Below are 15,619 nucleotides of genomic sequence, written 5' to 3'. Positions count from 1 at the left end.
TTTGTGTTGCCCCTATCCCTATGTTTCCCCATTGCATCCTATTGTAACTATACATTGTTTGCACTGTTTTCTAAGACTATACTGCATATTTTTGCTATTGTGTATATATATCTTGTGTATATTTCCTATCCTCTCACTGAGGGTACACTCTAAGATACTTTGGCACATTGTCATAAAAATAAAGTACCTTTATTTTTAGTATAACTGTGTATTGTGTTTTCTTATGATATTGTGCATATGACACTAAGTGGTACTGTAGTAGCTTCACACGTCTCCTAGTTCAGCCTGAGCTGCTTTGCTAAGCTACCATTATCTATCAGCCTAAGCTGCTAGACACCCTATACACTAATAAGGGATAACTGGGCCTGGTGCAAGGTGCAAGTACCCCTTGGTACTCACTACAAGCCAGTCCAGCCTCCTACAAAGGTACACCAGCATGGGGAACACTTGCAGTTTGGTCTCCATGGTGTCCTGGTTCTTCCTTGAGCGTCAAAAGGTGAGTCGTTTTCCTTCTTTGTTCTGTTTTTGCCGTGCTTTTGATGGCGTTGGTACCGCCCCAGAAAAGCTGGCAGATAGGTGTGTTGTAATGCAGTGGGCAGTACATTGTCTTCCGCCTGGCTGTTGGCAGTTATCGCTGCGGTGTTTGTTGCTACCGCCATGGCGGTCGGAGTGTTAAAGTGGCTGTTTGTGTTGGCGGTTTCCGCCGTGGTCATGATTCCAATTTGTTTACTGCTGGCCTGTTGCCGGTATTACCGCTGCTTTATCCCCGACCGCCAGGGTTGTAATGAGGGCCTAAAGGTCTTACCGACTGCCAGAAAGTGCATTATGGGCCCTGAAGTCTATGCAGGCTAACATAGTTCTTCTATAGCATTCCATATGGAAAAGGGAAGCAAACAGAAGTCAGAAAGGGGCTCTGGGTGAGTGTTGATGATTCACAGGGTACAGATAGTCCATTTACAGTGCCCCCTAGAGATGGGAGGGCAGACACTTAACACATGGCAGTGGCAGGACTTGTTTCCAGGGATGGATTGCGCAGGGCATGTGTTGTGAACATTGCTTGTCATACCTGGGACACTCATGCTATCCATTTTCAGAAACGATGCTCCTCTTGTCACACAAGATCCTTGCAGAGATTGCAAATGTCACACTTAATAATGTCAGAGGTCTGTTCATACATTCCTGTTTCCACTGATATTTCACATCCACTGCCTCATGTATGGTGCACTTATTTACCTTATGATTCAAGATGTTATAGTTGTGTGTCATGTACTACAGTCGACCATGTTGGCAACGTGGATGTGTGTCATATGCTGTGGTCCAATGATTTTGTCCTTCATATGTGAAATTCAAAAGATGAGTATTTTTTATATGTGTGTGATGTTTGCTGTACAATCATACACATCACATGTGATTTTGCATCAGAAGTAGTCAGATTTGTCTTTGTAACATGCTCCCTGAGGTAATACATTCCTAAAGAACATGTGATGGAGAAACCAGAGCAGGATTGTGTGATCAAGTAAGGTGTTTAATTTCATATCCTAACAAGGTGTGACTATTGGTTAAAATAATTTTGAACAATCTACTGTCTGCGGCACATTCCTGCAGCTGTGTTTTGATGTTCCCCCTCATTTTCCCTGGCACTATCTTCCTCCTCCTCCTCAGCCAGTTCTTGCTCGGGCTCATATAGGGGGATGTTCCTCCTCACACAAATCCTGTGCAGTGTAGCACATGTAAGTATGATTTTGTAAACAATGCGTGGGGCATATAGGAGGCTGCCTCCTGTGATGTCCAGGCACCTAAACCTGGACTTCAGAATGCCAATGGTCCTTTCTACAATGGTGTGTGTCCTCATTATAGGCATGCTATGCTGCTGTGCTTGAGTTGGGGAATGGGGTCATGATCCATGGTGGGATCCCACAACCCTGATCCGCTGAAAAAGATAATAGAAGTGTGTATTTTGTTAGTGCTTGCAACAGGAATGTAATGTATCATGGCAGTTGATATCTTGTGTCGTCTGTGAATCATATGTGTTTGGGGTATTGTGTGAGATCCTGGACTTCTGTGAGGTTTTTTGACTTGACAACTTGTGTTTGCTATGATTTTGTTTCCAAAATGCTGGTCAGTATGTGTGTACCATGCATTGTGTAGTGTCCCACATGTTTTAGTGTGCTTTCACTGGAGGGGACATGATACTTCCACACACACAATAGATTCAGGTGTGGGGGTAATGTGGTTGCACTACATGGCCTGGACATCCCATCCCATCCAATAAGAAATATGTAATTGCAGATAAAATGCAACAGTGAGGCACTTTAATTTGGCTTGGTGACAATGGATAACATATCCCCATAAGTTGGCAGCACTGAGGTGTTCAGTATTGATAATGCACACTTGTCCCATGTGTGTCCCATGTGTGACTTGGTTCTAGGCAAACCTTTGTTGTTTCTTCTGCCAGTGGCTCATGTGCAACTGTGCACATACACTACCAAACTTGATCCAGGTAACCTGGCTAACTGCCTTGTGGAGGTGGATTTATCTGTGCAGGAAGTACCATCTCTCTGTACATCTGTTATTTTGATGGACAATTGGCTCTTTCAGTGTGTGCAGGAGTGTGCAGTTTGCATTAGTGGCACATCAATATGTGTTCATAGCACAGAACTCTTCTTTATTGCTACTAGGAAACAGCACCCCAGGAGTGATGTATGATGTTGGGACTGCCTCAGTATTTCCATGTCACCTACATGTGAGTCAGCATCATCATGCTATGTGCCTCATGGTGTTAGACCTGCAGCAACACACATTGCACACTCCTTCCACGCAACATACTGCTTGAGAGGGTGTCAGATTTAATATGTGGCCTAATGTAATTGTAAATGGTTCATCTTCCAAGTTGTACTTCCAGTGCAGGCCATGTCATTGTCACTGTGTGGTTTGACATTGGTCCCTGGTAGCTCTAGAGTGGCAGCTAATGTTTGTGGCAGCCATCATTTGTCCATTGGTGTGTATCCCATTGTGTCAGGGTGTACAACATAACTACCTGTGTTACACCTCAGTGTCTTCCTGCCCACGTGTCAATGTAGTGGTGTATTTATTGTGTATCCCACAGGGTTGCTGTGCTTTGTGTATATTGCTAGGTTTATGGACTTACCAACAAGAAGGCCATTGCCATATCATCCATCCTGGAAATGCTGATTGATCGTGTTGTGGCAGAATATGAAGGAATCATGTACACTCCCAGAATACTTGGCCAAGATGTTGATAAACAACACCTGGTGGTCAACTATGGCCTTACATTGATGGAGTGGGTGTGCTTTCTGTTCTGGAATAGATGCTCTGTTGCTGCAGATGGTACAATACGGACATGGGTGCAGTCAATTGCATCAAGCACATTCTGGAAGCCATGGATTTGATAAAACCTCTGTTTGATCTCCTGCTGCTTCTGCTGGGTGTTGGGGAAGCTGATGTGGCAGGGTGTGAGGGAGATGATGGCATTTAAGACCTTGGGCAGGAAGGCGGAGAATGATACCCCAGCAACTATGGCACCTGTTGTTTGGAAGGAGCCATTTGCCAACATAGGCAGGACAGCTAGCAGCTTGGTCACTGGTGGTATATTGCGTGGTGTCTGCAGGCTGGCTGTTATTTGTGGCTCAATTTGGCACAGAAGCAGCTGAATGGCTTCCCAGTTGAGTCTATGCCTCCGGATAAAGACCTGTTCCCTGAGGCCATGGAGGGTTGTCCTGTTCCTGAAGACCCTCTCCTGCTTCTGTGTTGCCTTTGGGGGCCACATTGGGGTGGTGGTGGCTTCTGCTGTTGGTCCTGTGCTCTGCATCGTCTAGCAAGCTTCATCAGTAGCACCTCAATGTTGTCCTGTTGGGCTATGATGTTGCTTGTGTGTGATTTCCTTAAGTAGTGGTGTGTTTGCCTCATTTTAATGCCTGCCCTGACCCAGGTGTTAAAATTTTACGCAAATTGGGCTTTGCATAATTTTTCGGGTCTGCCTCCCACCTGTGCATCATTTTTGCCCTGTTGGATAAATATGGTGCTAAGGTGTTTGAGTCATTTTTTGGACGGGAACGCCTACCTTGCATCTCATTGACGAAAGGCAGTTTCACGCATCCTTAAAATGACACAGACTCCATATTTTTGACGCTAGATGGGTCTAGCATCAAAATATAAATATGGAGTTAAGTTTGAGCTGGATTGACATAAAAAAAATGGCGCAAATCCGGCACGAACCAAGTATAAATATGGGCCTAAGCTTACTTAGTGTGGGGATACAAGGGAAACATATTCTTTTAGTGGTTTTCCTGGAGCATTAGCAGTAGTGTCTGAACCTTAGAAGTCGTAGGCATCCATTCAAATTCTGTATTTAATTTGTGAGCATAGTCAGGCAGTCAAACTCCTTCAATGTGTTCAGGTGGAACTCTTCCTGACGAATAATTTTAGAAATGTTAAAAGTAATACCTATCATCTGCCAACATGAAAAGAAGATCTAGCATGGCACCTTTCCCACTGAAGGCTAATGGTTGTATAGCCTATATTTGTTAAAGAAAGAAAGAGCTGCTGCAATACATTTTTGTTGAAGCCACGTTCACCGCTGTCACTTTCGGTAGACGACTGTATATGCTTCCTAAATCTGGAAATAATCGTGAGCTCTCACATCCTGAATCAAACATGTAATAAATGGGCATGTGAATGACATCGTTTCATATACATTTTATGAGCCATATAATCCTGTAATTTAATAGTTTTGTGGCAATGGTAGATTTAGGTAGTTGATTGTGGTATGCCAAAGGTCATTTAAACAAAGAACCATCAGATATTCAGTAAAGCAAAGGTGTTGTAGACTGCTTGTGTCCTAGCATTGATAGACCAGAAGGTGATCGGTTATCTCCGGGGCATAAAAATCTTTCCAGGGACTGTACTTTAAACACAGTGACATTTCGCAGCACACACTGGTCAAAGGAGGGCCAGCACTAAAAGTTCTTATTAGTGTTTCAATGATGTGCAAGGTAATTGGAGTCCAGGACAAAACTGCACTTTGTGCTGTGTTCACATTGAGAGAATATGTGCCGAACAGACCTGTCAGCAAGAGATCTAGGACGAAGGCCTATGAATAGATACACTTTAGTCTTTGACATCCTAGGAGCATTTAGAACTATTGTTGATAAAGATCATTTTGGAAATACTGTGCTGAGTTTCATATATTTTATTTTGCAAACAGATTGCTAATTGCAATGAAGGTTGCATAACAACGAAAAGACAGTTACATCCATATAAACATTTCACTACTGTAGGCATTCAGATCACGTATTCGAACGGTAATTCATAATTATTTTTCATCTATAGTAATAGTATATTTATGTATGTGTAGCACTTATCAAAAGGGAAAAGAACGGCACTAATTGGACCTGTACTCAAGGGTATATATTATTCTCACTTACAAGTGCTCTGGTCAGTGTCGGAAAGAAGCTGTGCACATGGGACAATGAAGAAGAAATACAACAGGTCTGGATTTGTATTTCTGTTGCATATAGAAATTGTTAGCTTTCTTTGAAGGAAATGATAAAAATGATTCTTTGTTATATTTGTTTGTTATACTACATTACTGATACGGATACATATACATACATGCATATCTATCTATGTATAGGTAAAATGCATTTGGCTATTTTTCCTCACCAGGGCTTATAAAACATATTTTAGAAGGTCCCTGCATATAGTTTCAGTGTACCCAATCCTCGGGGCACCTAGGGCACACCTTAGGGGTGACTTACATGTAATAATAAGGTAGTTTAAGATTGAGGAATTACTTTTAATTACAAAGTTGAATCTGCATGTAACTTTCAAAGCAGCCAGCAAGGCAGGCCTGCCATTAAAATGACCCTGGGCACCTCAGCAGTGCACCGATGGGTGCACTACCTATTCTGGGATCCCTAAACATAAATTCCCTACCATATACTATGGACTTATAAGTACATTGACATAGCCAATTATAATTAGCCTAATTTGCATGCTCATTTTATACAGAGCACAGACCCTGGGACTGGTTACCAGTATCCGAGGCACCATCAGAGTCAAGAAAACATCAGCAAAAAGTGAAAAATGGGGGCAAAAAGTTAAGGGGCTTCTGCAATCAGCCCAGTTTTCCCACAATTGGCATGAGTGCTGTTTGCTGTCAGAGTGTCTGTTTGGATGGGAGAGTGCATACATTAGTGTTTTATTAAGCCCATTATGGCCTTTCTTGGACCGCGAGGGAGCCCTCAAAGGCCCCCCGCAGCTCCTACATATTTATTTATTTAATTATTGTTATTTTCTTTTAATAATAAAATGCCCTTACGGTTTACTTGGCACTGCAGGGCAAGTCTTAAGGCCTCCCCTGCGGTGCCATAGATTTAGCACCCTGATTGCTGAAGCATCTCATCCTGCTTTAAAGGTACCACAGTGAAACAGCAGAGTGTTTGCTGTGGATTGGCTGCAACTGCCACAGTAAACAGCTATGTCCTGTGGGTGGGCATACCAAGACATAGCAGGAGCCGACCCTAGGAATGGCAGTCCCCAGCACCATCAGTGGCTCCATGAGGGGGGCCTGGTGGCCCCCTTCCAACAAGTATAGGCCCTGGTGGTGGTTCCCTGGGCTTAGGGATTAAAAAGGGACCCCCTTTCTTTATTTAAATATTTGCCTGGGGCTTGGTGGTTCCCAGGGCAGCAGAGTGGCCACAGGCCTCCCTGCATATTTTAAAAGGAAAGCCCTAGGGAGGTGGCAGTCCCCAGGGCAGCGGGGGCCACGGGCCCCCAAGCATATCGTTTTTTTAACGTTGTGGTCCCCGGGAGGCTTGGGGGCCCTGGGGAGGTGGCGGTCCCCAAGCCAGTGAGGGGGGCTGGACCCCCACGTAGAAAATAATGATAGCTCCGGGAATAAATCTATCCACTAAAAAATCAAAGGTAACAGGGATGTTATAGTTAGGAAACAGAATTCAAAAACCTTAGAAATTCACACAAAAAAACAAAGATTGCAGAGACGTTAGAGTTAGGCTCACGTGTCAGTCATACAAATCTAGCAAAATTCAGAAATTATAGTTACTGAGCTAACTATAACTTGCATCCCGTAATACACTGCTTATGACCTCACATATTATTTCACTCATGACACAGTCAGTGACATCACTGATGACATCACTGATGACTCAGTAAGTGTAAGTGGTTTTATAGACGTGTAAGTGGGTGTATGGGTGAGAGAGAGGTTGAGTCTGTTCCTGTATGGGAGACTAAGGCCCTTATTTATACTTTTTTTGCGCCGCGTTTGCGGCGCTTTTTGACGCAAAAACGGCGCAGACAATTGTATTTTGTAAGTCTGCGCCGTTTTTGCGTCAAAAAGCAGCGCAAATGTGGCGCTAAGGAAAGTATAAATATGGGCCTAAGTGTAAGTGTAAGTAGCTGTATCTGTGAGTGAGTGGGTTTGTGAGTACTCCATTGCTTGTGTGAATGAGTGTGTGAGTGTCTGTACAGGTGAATGAGTCAGTGTGTGCATGCCTGTATTTGGTGACTGACTGGCTGTGTTAGTGACTGTATCAATGAGTGAGTGGGTGAGTTTTTTACATTTTATTTCTTAACTATAACATCCCTGTAACCTTTGTTTTTTTTTCAATTAATTTTTAAGGTTTTATTTATTCTATTTCCTAACTATAACATCCCTGTAACCTTTATTTTTTTCAATGAATTTCCAAGGTTTTTAAAAATTCCATTTCTTAACTATAACATCTCTGTAACCTTTGTTTTTTCTGTGAATTTCTATGTTCTTTTAAATTTTATTCAGTAACTAAATTGTCCCTGTAACTCTTGGCTTTTTGAGTATATTTAAATTGTATTTTGTAACTATAATCTGTATGATTTTAAAATGAGTGTGTCACAACTTGTATAGGTTGGTAAGTGGATCTATAAGTAAGTATATGGGTCTGTCAGTGAGTGTGTGAGATCATTTGTAGGTCTGTGAATGGGTGCATAAGTCTCCAAGTAGGTCTGAGAGTGTGTGCATGAGTCTAACAGTGGGTCCATGAGCGGTGCATTAGTTTGACTTGCTGTGTGTGTCAGTGTATGAGTCTCTGAGTGGGTCTCAGTGGCTATGTGAGTGGGTGTGTCAGTGTATGAGTGGGTCTGTAAGTGGGTGGGTGAGAGTCTGAGAGGGTCTGTGAGTGGTGCATGAGAGTCTGAGTGGATCTCTGAGTTGATGCATAAGTGTCCAAGTAGACATGCGAGTGGTTGCATTAGTGTCTAAGTGGGTCTGTGAGTGGGTGCATGAATGTTTGAGTAAGTCTGTGAGTGGGTTCATGAATGTATGAGTGGGTCTGTAAGTGAGTGTGTGAAGGCCAAAGTAGATCTGTGATTGGACACGAGTTTTACGCCTTGTCACTTATTTCAATAAATTTGTAATTATTTTTATTATTAAAATTTTCAGTGCTGCTTAATTGTCGCAATCCCTGGGATTATTGCAATACTTTGTTCTGGTTTCACAAAAAAGTAATAAAGACGGTGTTTTTCAAAAAGAATAAAACAGATATCTATACACATTTTAAACGATGCTTCACATTAGGTGTTTAGTAACATAGCTCCTCCTTACGACCCTTGCTGCGCCACAGTGGCGGTTGGACCGCCGCCAATGTGATGGTCTGACAGCCACATTACGACTGTGGTGGTTGCTCCACAGTTGGACTGCCAGCACCTCCACTTCTCCCCCACTGTAGGGGCTGGCCTTCCTGATCTGCCAGGGCAACACTGCAAGCAGTGCTGCCCTTGGGATTACAAGTCCCTCCTCTGACGGCGGTTACATGGCAGTAGCAACGCCATGTAAAGGCTGGCGGAGATAGGGTCCAGGGGGCCCATGGAGTCCCCATCCCTCCCCATGTACTTGGCATTGGGCAGTGCAGTGGCCCCCATGTCCAGCCCCATTGGGTTTTTAACTTTCTACTTTGCAGACAGTGAAAAGCACGATGGGTGCTGCTGCACCCTATGCACTGGCGGTAACCTGACCGCAGGATTTCAGTGGATGGCCTTTTCCGTTCGCTGAAGTCGTAACTAGGGGCATAGTGTTTAAACTTCTCTTTCAGTAACCATTTTTAGTACAATCCACTTTTACATAGTATTTCCCATTTTTGCATTGATGCCAGTAGCTGCAATGATGTCAGTGGCTGCGAATATCATGTGACCTAGAAAAGAAAAGATATAATTAGAGGAGACAATTTTAATTAACATGTATAGGAAGTTCCCACCTGTTTCTTATTTTTGAAGGTTCCAGTGGGTTTTTACTTGTTTGCTGGAGGTGTGCTGTACTGTTTGTGGATAACTTTACTGAGACCATTTTTGTTTGTCATTTTTCAAACTCAGAATGCTAACTGGAGGAAGGGAGCAAGACCTGGTGTCACAGTAAGCAGAGGAACAGGAGGCAGAGCTGCATGATGAAGAATCTGGTGATGACGCATCACCCCCTAAAACTAGGTACTGCTTGGTATTTCTTCATAATTCCATCGGAGGAATCCAAGACAGTGTTGAAATTTGTGTTTTGAGAGGGCACAGATAAACAAAGCTGGAGAGGGACCAAATACCTCTAGACATGCACTACCTCCTCCTCTGAGTGAGTGCCAATGGAAATGGAGAGACAATGGTCTGAAACATATTCTGAATCAATGTGTGTTGGCACATATTGTCTAGACTGTACTGCATGTGTGGTGTCTGGGTGATTTATTGAGACCATGAGTGTGTATATGAGTAAATGTGTGAATAGTGTATGGGTGATTGACTGAGTGTATGAGTACATGTATGAGTTAGTGAGTGAGTGCATGTATAGGCTAGTATGTGAGTGCAAGAGTATGTATATGGACGATTGATGAGTGCATGAGAGCATGTATGGATACGATAATGCCTCTGTGATTGGCTGTTTGTGTGAGTGACTGGTTGTGAGAGTGGGTGTATTGAGGAGTGAGTGGTTGTGTGAGTAGCTATTTGAGTGAGTGAATGTTAGTGTGAGTGTCTGTATGAGAGGGTGAATGCCTGTGTGAGTGGCTCTATGGATGAATGAGTGTTAGTGTAAGTGGCTGAATGGGTGAGTGAGTGCTTGTGTGAGTGACTGTATGGATGAGTTAGTGGCTGTTAAGTGGTTGTATAGGATAGTCAGAAGGTATGGGAATACCTCTTCAGGTGAAAAGGGGGGTGTGACAGTGAGTTTATATGTAAGTGAGTGACTGTCTGAAGGAATGTGCCAGTGACTGAGAGGGTGTGTGAGTACATTATGAGTGAGCAAATGGCTTTTTCAGTGGCTGTAATGAATGAGTAGGGTTGTGATCTATTCTATTAGTGAAAAAGTAGGTATATGGGTGTCTCTGTCACTGAGGGACTTCTTCTGTGAAAGACTGCACAGGTAAGTGATTGGTTGTGTAAGTGAATGTATACATTAGCACCTGAATGATTGAGTACGTTTTTGTGTGACTACCTAAAAAACTGCTGTACCACACTGAAAGTTTACATTGGAAATGCGCAAAAGAGACTAATGGGGAGGTGTGTCAAGAATGATTTATCTTTAAAAACACTGTCTATGGAAATCTCTAAGCAATATGTCTGTGGTTCAAGTGGTGTTTTGAGGCTTCTACCAGCGTTGGTCTACAGTCACTATTAAAAAAGAAAAAGAAGACAAACATATGTTAGTATTTAGGCCCTGTAGGAAAGTACCATCTTGCCTGGCATGTTACCCCCATTTTTACTTATATGTATGTTTGTTTTTGACTGTGTCACTGGAATCCTGCTAGCCAGGACCCCAGTGCTCATAAAGTGTGCCCTGTATGTGTTCCCTGTGTGGTGCCTAACTGCATCACTGAGGCTCTGCTATCCAGAACCTCAGTGTTTATGCTCTCTCTGCTTTTAAAATTGTCACTGCAGTCTAGTGACTAATTTTACCAATTCTGATTGGCACACTGGAACACCCTTATAATTCCCTAGTATATGGTACCTAGGTACCCAGGGTATTAGGGTTCCAGGAGATCACTATGGGCTGCAGCATTTCTTTTGTCACCCATAGGGAGCTCAGACAATTCTTACACAGGACTACCACTGCAGCCTGAGTGAAATAACGTCAATGTTATTTCACAGCCATTTTACAATGCACTTAAGTAACTTATAAGTCACCTATATGTCTAACCCTCACTTAGGTGCCAAGTTATTTAGTGTGTGGGCACCCTGGCACTAGCCAAGGTGCTCCCACATTGTTCAGGGCAAATTCCCCGGATTTTGTGAGTGCGGGGACACCATTACACACGTGCACTACATGTAGGTCAATACCTATATGTAGCGTCACAATGGTAACTCCGAACATGGCCATGTAACATGTCTTGGATCATGGAATTCTGGTATTGGGGGAACAATTCCATGCATCCCCGGGGCTCCAGCATAGAGCCAGGGTACTGCCAACTAACTCTCCGGGGTTTTCTCTGCAGCTACCCGGCAGCCCAGTCCCAGTACGGCAGAACAAAGGATTTCCTCTGAGAGAGGGTGTTACACCCTCTCCCTTTGGAAATAGGTGTTAAGGGCCTGAGAGGAGTAGCCTCTCCTGGCCTCTGGAAATGCTTTGAAGGGCACAGATGGTGCCCTCCTTGCATGAGCCAGTCGACACTGGTTCAGGGATCTCCCTAGCTGCAAAAAGGAAAGGGGAGTGACCACTCCCCTGACCAGCACCTCCAAAGGGGAAGTGCCCAGAGCTCCTCCAGTGTGTCCCAGACCTCTGCCATCTTTGATGCAGAGGTGTGAGGGCACAATGGACATCTCTGAGTGGCCAGTGCCAGCAGGTGACGTCAGAGACCCCTCCTGATAGGTGCTTACCTTTCTCTGTAGCAAATCCTCCTCTGAGGGCTATTTAGTGTCTCTCCTGTGGGTTTCCCGTCAGATAATGAATGCGAGAGCTCACCAGACTTCCTCTACACTTCTCTCTTCAACTTCTGCCAAGGATCGACCACTGACTGCTCCAGGACGCCTGCAAAACCACAACAAAGTAGCAAGAAGACCACCAGCAACATTGTAGCGCCTCATCCTGACGGATTTCTCGACTGTTTCCAGGTGGTGCATGATCTGAGGGCTGCCTGCCTTCACCCTGCACTGGAAGCGAAGAAGAAATCTCCCATGGGTCGACAGAATCTTCCCACTGCCAACACAGGAACCAAAACTTCTGCATCACCGGTCCTCTGGGTCCCCTCTCATCTTGACGAGCGTGGTCCCTGGAACAGAAGAGCTGGATCCAAGTGTCCCCGACTGTCCAGTGGCCCTCCTGTCGAAATTTGGTGTAGGTAAGTCCTTGCCTCCCCACGCCAGACAGTAATCCTGTGTACTGCATGAACTGCAGCTGCTAGGGCTTCTGTGCAGTTTTTTGCAAGACTTCCCTTGTGCACAGCCTAGCCCAGGTCCCCAGCACTCCGTCCTGCATTGCCCAACTCGCTGAGTTGGACTTCGACTTCGTGGGACTCCCTTTTGTTGAGCTGAGATGACCACCATGCTCAGATAGTCTGAACACCTGTTCAGGTGCTTCTGCGGGTGCTGCCTGCTTCTGCATGGACTCTCTCTGTTGTTGAGCACCCCCTCTGTCTCCTCCTCCAAGGGGCGACCTCCTGGTCCTTGGCAGCACCCAAAATCCTCAACCGCGACTCTTGCAGCTAGCAAGGCTTGTTTGCCGTCCTTCTGCATGGAAACAACTCTGCATCCTCCAGCATGCCATGGGACATCTTCTGACCAAAGGAGAAGTTCCTGGCACCTTCTGTTGTTGCAGAATCTTTGGCTTCTTCCACCCGGAAAGCAGCGCTTTTGCACCTTCATCCGGGGTTTAGTGGGCTCCTGCCCCCCCGGACACTTGTGTGACTCTTGGACTTGGTCCCCTTCCTTTGCAGGTCCTCAGGTCTACGAATCTGTGTTCAGTGCTTTGCAGTCAGTTGTTGTCTTTGCAGAATCCCCTATCTCGACTTTACTGTCTTTCTGGGGTAGTAGGGTAACTTTACTCCTACTTCTCAGGGTCTTGAGGTGGGGTATCTTGGACACCCTTAGTGTTTTCTTACACTCCCAGCGACCCTCTACACACTACACTAGGCCTGGGGTCCATTCGTGGTTCGCATTCCACTTTTGGAGTGTATGGTTTGTGTTGTCCCTAGGCCTATTGTCTCCTATTGCATTCTATTGTGTCCACCAGTGTTTGCACTACTTTTCTAACTGTTTACTTACCTGATTTTGGTTTGTGTGTATATTCTGTGTATATTACTGACCTCCTAATGGAGTATATCCTCTGAGATACTTTTGGCATATTGTCACTAAAATAAAGTACCTTTATTTTTAGTAACTCTGAGTATTGTGTTTTCTTGTGATATAGTGCTAAGTGATATAAGTGGTATAGTAGGAACTTTGCATGTCTCCTAGTTCAGCCTAAGCTGCTCTGCTATAGCTACCTCTATCAGCCTAAGCTGCTAGAACACTACTAATCCACTAATAAGGGATAACTGGACCTGGCACAAGGTGTAAGTACCACTATAAGCCAGGCCAGCCTCCTCCAGGCCCTCATTACAATATTGGCGGTAAATGCCACTTACTGCTGTGCTGTCAGCCGCCAACATACCGTGACCACGGTGTTATACCGCTAAGGGTATTGTGACCCACACTATACACAAATCCACCAGACCAAATGTCAGTGATAAACTGGCAGTAGCAAAACCCACACCGTTACACCAACTTAAATACGCCCACAACATAATGACCCACAAATTACCGCGGCGGACATTAAACTGTGGTAAACCATTGGCGGTATGTACCTCTGAGCTAAAAAAAACACACACTAACAAAACTACACCACATTGGACAATTCAAACTCACACACCACACCCACACACCCAATCCAATATAAAACACACACCCACAATACCCACAACCCCGTACAACTAAAACAAATATTGCCAACTGAGAGAGAGACAAGCCAGTGGCACCCACTGAACCTGAGCCACATAACACCATCACCCATACAGCATCCACGCACCTCACAGCACACACCCCAACACATCACCCGACACACCCTCACACATACCACTCAAACTACACCCATGGCACCTCAAAGACACCCCAGGTTCTCAGAGGAGGAGCTAAGGGTCATGGTGGAGGAAATCATCTGGGTAGTGCCACAGCTATTCGGATCACAGGTGCAGCAGACGTCCATTGCTAGGAAGATGGAGCTATGGCGGAGAGTCATGGACAGGGTCAATGTCCTGGGGCAGCACCCAAGAACAAGGGATGACATGAGGAAGAGCTGGAACGACCTACAGGGAAGATGCGTTCTCTGGTAGCAAGACACCAGGTAGCTGTTCAGAGGACTGGCGGTGGACCCCCACCTCCTCCCCCACAACTAACATGGGAGGAGCAAGTCTTGGCAATCATGCATCTTGAGGGCCTGGCAGGAGTAGCAGGAGGACTGGACTCTGGCAAGTCAAATCTTTACTACTTTATCCCCCACCCTACCTGCATGCCATCACAAACAACAGCGCCTACCCTCACCCCCATCACCCCACTACCTCGCATATACCCCACCATCACAACCCACCCATCCCAATACCATGCCCTGCATGCAACACCAATGTATGGACCCCCTTCACAGACCTGCATGGACATCCATAACCACAGCATGCACACTAGTGCCAATCAGTTAGCCAAACCAAGCACAAATAACACAAGCCAAACCTGCCTTGCTAATAACAACCATAGAGGGAAACATATCCAGGCACAAGATGGCACATGCATATACAATAACACTGCATTTACATCCCCACAGGACCCTCACTCAACGTCACCGGAGAGGAGGTGCCAGCCACATCCAGCCCCACCCCTGAAGAGGCCCACAGTGATGACAGCAGCTCTGCACACCTAGATCACAATGACCAACCTGGCCCATCAGGGACCTCTGGACAGTCGGTGACCCAGCCACAGTCCCAAACCACCACAGAGCCTCCCTCCTCAGGAAATACCACCACAGCACCCACCCAGCAGGCCCATCCCTCTGTCCCCAGGACACGTCAATCAGCAGTGTGTCCACCACTACAGGGAAACCATGCAACCCCACAAACACAGGATGATCATGGAGCTGGAGTCAGTGGCAGTGGGCACACGGTTTGGGGAACAGAGGCACAGGACAGCAGGGAAGCTAAGAGGACTGCTGTGTGACAGGTGGAGGACAGGCCCAGGGAACCGACTCTCCATGAGGCACTCACCAAAAACCTGGGAGCATACCAGTATTCCCAGGAGACCATGGGTCAGATACTGCCCAAGTTGCAGGAGACCCAGCGGCTGCAGGAGGTACAGTACCTGGGGATCAGGGAGGACCTGAAAGACATCCACACCACCCTGGTCACCATTGCAGGGGTGCTGGCAGACATGGCCAACACCATGAGGGAGGCAGTGGCACACCAACGGGCCCCTGACACTAGCCAAAACGATGAACAGCCCTCCACCTCCGCCGGCACTAGTGGACAGGAGGCCCAGCCACAGGACCAATGGGCCACCAGCACCCCACCCACTGCAGAAGGAAAACCACCCCGCAAACAGTCCCTGCAATCCAGGC

The sequence above is a fragment of the Pleurodeles waltl genome, chromosome 5, assembly GCF_031143425.1.
Source record: "Pleurodeles waltl isolate 20211129_DDA chromosome 5, aPleWal1.hap1.20221129, whole genome shotgun sequence".
NCBI classification, from domain to species: domain Eukaryota; kingdom Metazoa; phylum Chordata; class Amphibia; order Caudata; family Salamandridae; genus Pleurodeles; species Pleurodeles waltl.
The sequence above is the reverse complement of the archived record's forward strand: the minus strand, read 5'-3'. Positions refer to the sequence as shown.